Raw genomic sequence first — 4,731 nt, forward strand, 5'->3', positions numbered from 1 at the left:
CAAAGCAACTTGTACACTTTTAACGTTTAAAACTGAGCATCATCTTTCCTTTCCAGTGAAACAAAAAGAAAATTTAAAAATAAACAGGAATAAAAATTACAATAGAGAATGTCAATTCCAAATAAGATCCTACAGGTTCTGCTGATTCTCCCATCGAGTGGCAGGGCTCAAGTCATCATTAGGAGAGAGTTTTATTTTAGAAGTGTCATCTTAAACTGCAAGGATGTCTGTTAAACATCACAATTAAACATGCCAAAGGAGAAGCCATGTTGTCAAAATGCCCACTTAACCCACCCAAACATCTCAAACCCACCCTTTGCTGACCTTCTATAACCCCATTTTTTAAAGTTCTTTTTTCTTTTTTTTAAACAAGAGAAAGTAGACAGGTACATGTTAGTAAATGCTAACTGTCCATATTCACATAGAGACACAGTGTAATCTCTGATCCCAATATACAGAGAAAGGAGGGAAAAAGTTAGAATTCTATGCACTACTACACAGGGGCCTAGCACCCTCCAGCTTCCAGCAGAGCTAGGGAGCAGAAGGTTTTTCTTTTTTCCCACAGAGCAAGGTGGTGTTGATTCCATAAAGTTTTTGTTGAGACAAGAAGGGATAAAAGTGAATTTGGAACAGAAAGGAGTAGAGATTCTTTTCCCACTGTATTCTGCTCAAGGTATTTCCCCCTGAAATAAGTTGAGAACCATGGTATAAAGGGAGAGAAAAGAGACTTCAAAAAATGGGGCAAATGAGCACAAGAGGAGGAAAAAAAAAAAGACTGCAACTTGCTCCCAGGGACTGAAAAAAATTAAAAAGGAAGGTTGGAATCCATCAGTGTTCCATTAGTCATCTTCTCCTTCATCCTACTCTCCTTCCTCCCCCTCATCATCATCTTCATCTTCTTCACCTTCATCCTCATCTCCTTCTTCATCGATATCTTCCAATCCTTCTTCTTCTTCATCATCATCATCATCTTCTCCTTCCCCTTCTTCATCATCCATATCAAGAACCAAGTAGTACTATAATGGATTTGGCCAAATATCATCTTTGTTGACCTCTCCTAACTCATCTGCACCTGCATCAGAATGGTCAGTAAACCAGGTGAAGAAGCTCTCTGGTTCCTCTTGCTGTCTCTTCCTGCTGGCTTTATTCTGTGTTTGACTTGAACGTTTTGTCAAATCCTTTCCAGATTTCCATTTGATTTCGGTAGACTTTGAAGATGGATCACCATTCATTCAGATGAAATTCTTTGGAGCTAACTTTATTTTTGAAGTAAGGGTTTTCATCAAAATAAAAATCTATTCTGTAACCTGATTTAATATCTTCAAATTCTGTCACTTCAACTCTTGTCAAATAATGCAGCACCTCTTCATCCTCCTCCCCAAGCAGTGCAGACACTTGTGGATGGTTGACAAATGTTGTTACCCCAAAATTGGGGATTTTGGCTATCAATTCTGACCTCTTCTGAAAAAATGGTTGGCGGAGTTTGTTATATTTCTGTTCTACTTTCAAAATCTCCTCACTGGCTTGTTCATTAAGTCTGTCTATTTCATTTTGTACTTCATCAATATGTTTAATTGCTTCTTGCTGTTCTTTTTCTCCCTTAGGCAAGTGCTGAGATGTCGATGTCTCCTGAGGCTTGGGGGCAGGAGGTAGTCTTGGTTTCTTCATTTGAGGTGGGAGTGAAGACTGGCATTTGGGGGCCATGCTGTGAGGAAACTCCATGAAACCAGGAGAGAGGCACGTCTGGAAAAAACTCTGCTTTCTCTTAAGTTAATTTTTGTGAAGACTGTAAGGTCTATGTCTAGATTCACTTTTTTTGCATGTGGATGTCCACTTGTTTCAGCACCATTATTTGAAAAGATATTTTGTATTCATTTTATTTCTTTTGTTCCTTTGTCAAAGATTAGCAGATCATATTTATGTACGTCTATTTCTTGGCTCTGCTCTTTCCATTGATATATTTGCCTATTCTTTCACTAATACCACACTATCTTGATTATTTTGGCTTTACAGTAAGTCTTCAAGTCAAGAAGTATGAATCCGCTATCTTTGTTTTTCTCCTTCAGTATTATGTTAGCTATTCTGTGTCTTTTGCCTCTCCCTATGAAAATTTAGAATCAATTTGTTGATATCCACAAAATAACTTACTGAGATTTTGATTGAGGTTTCACTAAATTTAGTAATCAATTGGGAAAGAACCAACATCTTGACAATTTGTGTCTTCCTGTCCATAAACATGGAGTATCTCTCCATTTATGTAGTTCTTTGATTTTATTCATCAGAGTTTGTCATTTTCCTCATATAGATTTTTTACATTTTTGTTGCATTTATACCTAAGTATCTCATTTTTTGGTGCAAATTCAAATGGTATTGTGTTTTTAATTTCAAATTTCACTTATACATTGCTGGTCTATGAGAAAGTGATTGACTTTTGTGTATTATCTTTGTATTCTGCTAATTTATTATAATTGCATATTAATTCTTGAGTTTTCTGGTGATTCTTTCAGATTGTTTACATGGACAATTATGTTATCTGCAAACAAAGACAGTTTTTTTTTTTCCATTCCCAGTCTTTACATCCTTTATTTCCTTGTCTTGCCTTATTGCAATAGCTAGAATTTCCACTACAGTTTTGAAAAGGAGTGGTGAAAGGAAATGTCCTTTCTTTGTACTTGATCTTAGTGGAAAAGCTTCAAACCCATCATTTAGAATGATGTTAGCTGTAGGCTTTTTTGTAGATATTCTTTATCAAATTGAGAAATTCCCTATTTTAGTTTAGTTTTTAATCATAGATGTTAGATTTTGCCAAGTTTTTTTTTTTTTTTTTTGGCTTCTATAAATATGATTATGTGATTTTTTTTGTAGCTTGTTGATGTGATGGAATACATTAATTGATTTTTGGCTGTTGAAACAGACTCGCATATCTTTAATAAATCCTACTTGGTCATACTGTATAATTTTTGTTATATGTTGCTGGATTCAATTTGCTAATATTTTGTTGAGGATTTTTATATCTCTGTTCATGAGAAGTATTGGTTGATAGTTTTCTTGTAATGTCTTTGGTTTTGGTATTAGGGTTATGCTGGCCTCATACAATGTGTGAAGAAGTATTTCCTCTGGGTCTATTTTCTGAAAAGATTACAAGAATTGGTATAATTTTTTCCTTTAAATGTGTTGTAGAATTCACCAGTGAACCTATCAGGGTCTGGTACTTCCTGTTTTGGAAGGTTATTAATTTTTTATTCAATTTCTTTAATGGATATAGGTTTATTCATATTGTCTGTTTCTTCTTGTGTAAGTTTAGGTAAATGTGTCTTTCAAGAAATTGGTTCATTTTGTCTGGGCAATCAAATTTGTAAGTGCAGAATTATTCATAGTATTTCTTTATTACTCTCTTAATATCCACAGAATCTATAGTTCTGTCACCTCTTTAATTTCTGATATTAGCAAGTTGTATCCTCTTTCTTTTTTCTTAGTTAGCCTGGCTAGAGGCTTATATATATATATATATATTTTTTTTTTTTTCAAAAAACCAATTTGGTTTTATTGATTTACTGTATTGATTAAGCTGTTTTTAATTTCATAGATTTTTACTCTAATTCTAATTCCGTCTTTGCTTTTGCTTACTTAGGATTTAACTTGCTTTTCTTTTACTAGTTTCCTAAAGTAAAAGTGGCTATTGATTTTAGGTCATTCTTCTTTTTTAATATATGCATTCAATGCTATACATAGTCCTCTAAGCACTCCTTTTGAAGCACCCCACATATTTTGATATGTTTTTATTTTCATTTTGTTCAATTTTTAAAAATATGTCTTGAGATTTTTTTTTCTTCGACCCACGTGTTGTTTAAAAGGGTATTGTTTAGGGGCATCTGGATAGCACAGTCAGTTAGGTGTCCAACTCTTGGTGTCCACTCAGGTCATGATCTCAAGGTCTTGAGATCAAGCCCCATCTCAGACTCCATGCTCAGGGCAAAGTCAGCTTGGGATTCTCTCTCCCTCTCCCTCTGCCCTTCCTGCTTGGGCTTTCACTCTCTCTCTCTAAAATAAATAAATCTTTTTAAGAAAGGGTATTGTTTAATCTCCATGTATTTGGGGATCTTAAATTATCTTTGTATTGTTTATTTCTAGTTTTATCCATTGTGTTCTGATAGCAGACATAGTATTATTTCTGTTCTTTTAAATTTGTTGAAGTGTGTTTTATGGCCCGGAATGTGGTTTATCTTGGTGAGTGTGCTATATGATCTTGAGACAGATGGGTACTCTACTGTTGTTAGATGAAGTAGTCTTTAGAAGAATTATCATTATAAAAAATTCAGTTACAACTGCAATTGTTAGAACTTGGAGTTTAGGCTGCTGACTGGCCAGTGAACTCACGAGTATAGGTAGTGTACTATATGACCCATGAGTCTTTCACTGTCACCACAAGGGTCTCTGGACCAATGAGTGGAGTTTGACAGTAATTCTTGCTACAAGTTAAGAAGAAAATAAATTATTTGTTGTTACTGGTATGTAGACATAAGGTTTTTTATCTTGTTTTTGTAATAGTAACATTTTGAAATTCATTGATGAATACTAATCTTTTTGTTTTGCAGATACAACCATGTCATCTAAAAATAATGAATTTTATTTCACTTTCAAAACTCTTTAAACTTATTTTCTTTACTGTCTTATTGCACTTACCAGACTTTCCAGTAAAATGTAGAATGTAGTGTTTCCAGTAAATGCTCG

The 4,731-nt window shown here is 34.2% G+C and overlaps 1 non-coding gene and 1 pseudogene across 1 annotated transcript; one reads left to right on the plus strand and one right to left on the minus strand.

Moving 5' to 3' along the window:
- Positions 1-762: 762 nt before the first annotated feature.
- On the minus strand, positions 763-1,704 carry LOC118555323 (protein SET-like; annotated as a pseudogene).
- Positions 1,705-4,324: 2,620 nt separating this feature from the next.
- LOC118555348 (small nucleolar RNA SNORA62/SNORA6 family) lies at positions 4,325-4,477 on the plus strand. The gene has a single exon (XR_004926932.1). It is a non-coding gene; the product is annotated as a small nucleolar RNA SNORA62/SNORA6 family (small nucleolar RNA).
- The last annotated feature ends 254 nt before the right edge of the window (positions 4,478-4,731 follow it).

The sequence above is a fragment of the Halichoerus grypus genome, chromosome 3 (assembly GCF_964656455.1).
Source record: "Halichoerus grypus chromosome 3, mHalGry1.hap1.1, whole genome shotgun sequence".
Classification (NCBI taxonomy): domain Eukaryota; kingdom Metazoa; phylum Chordata; class Mammalia; order Carnivora; family Phocidae; genus Halichoerus; species Halichoerus grypus.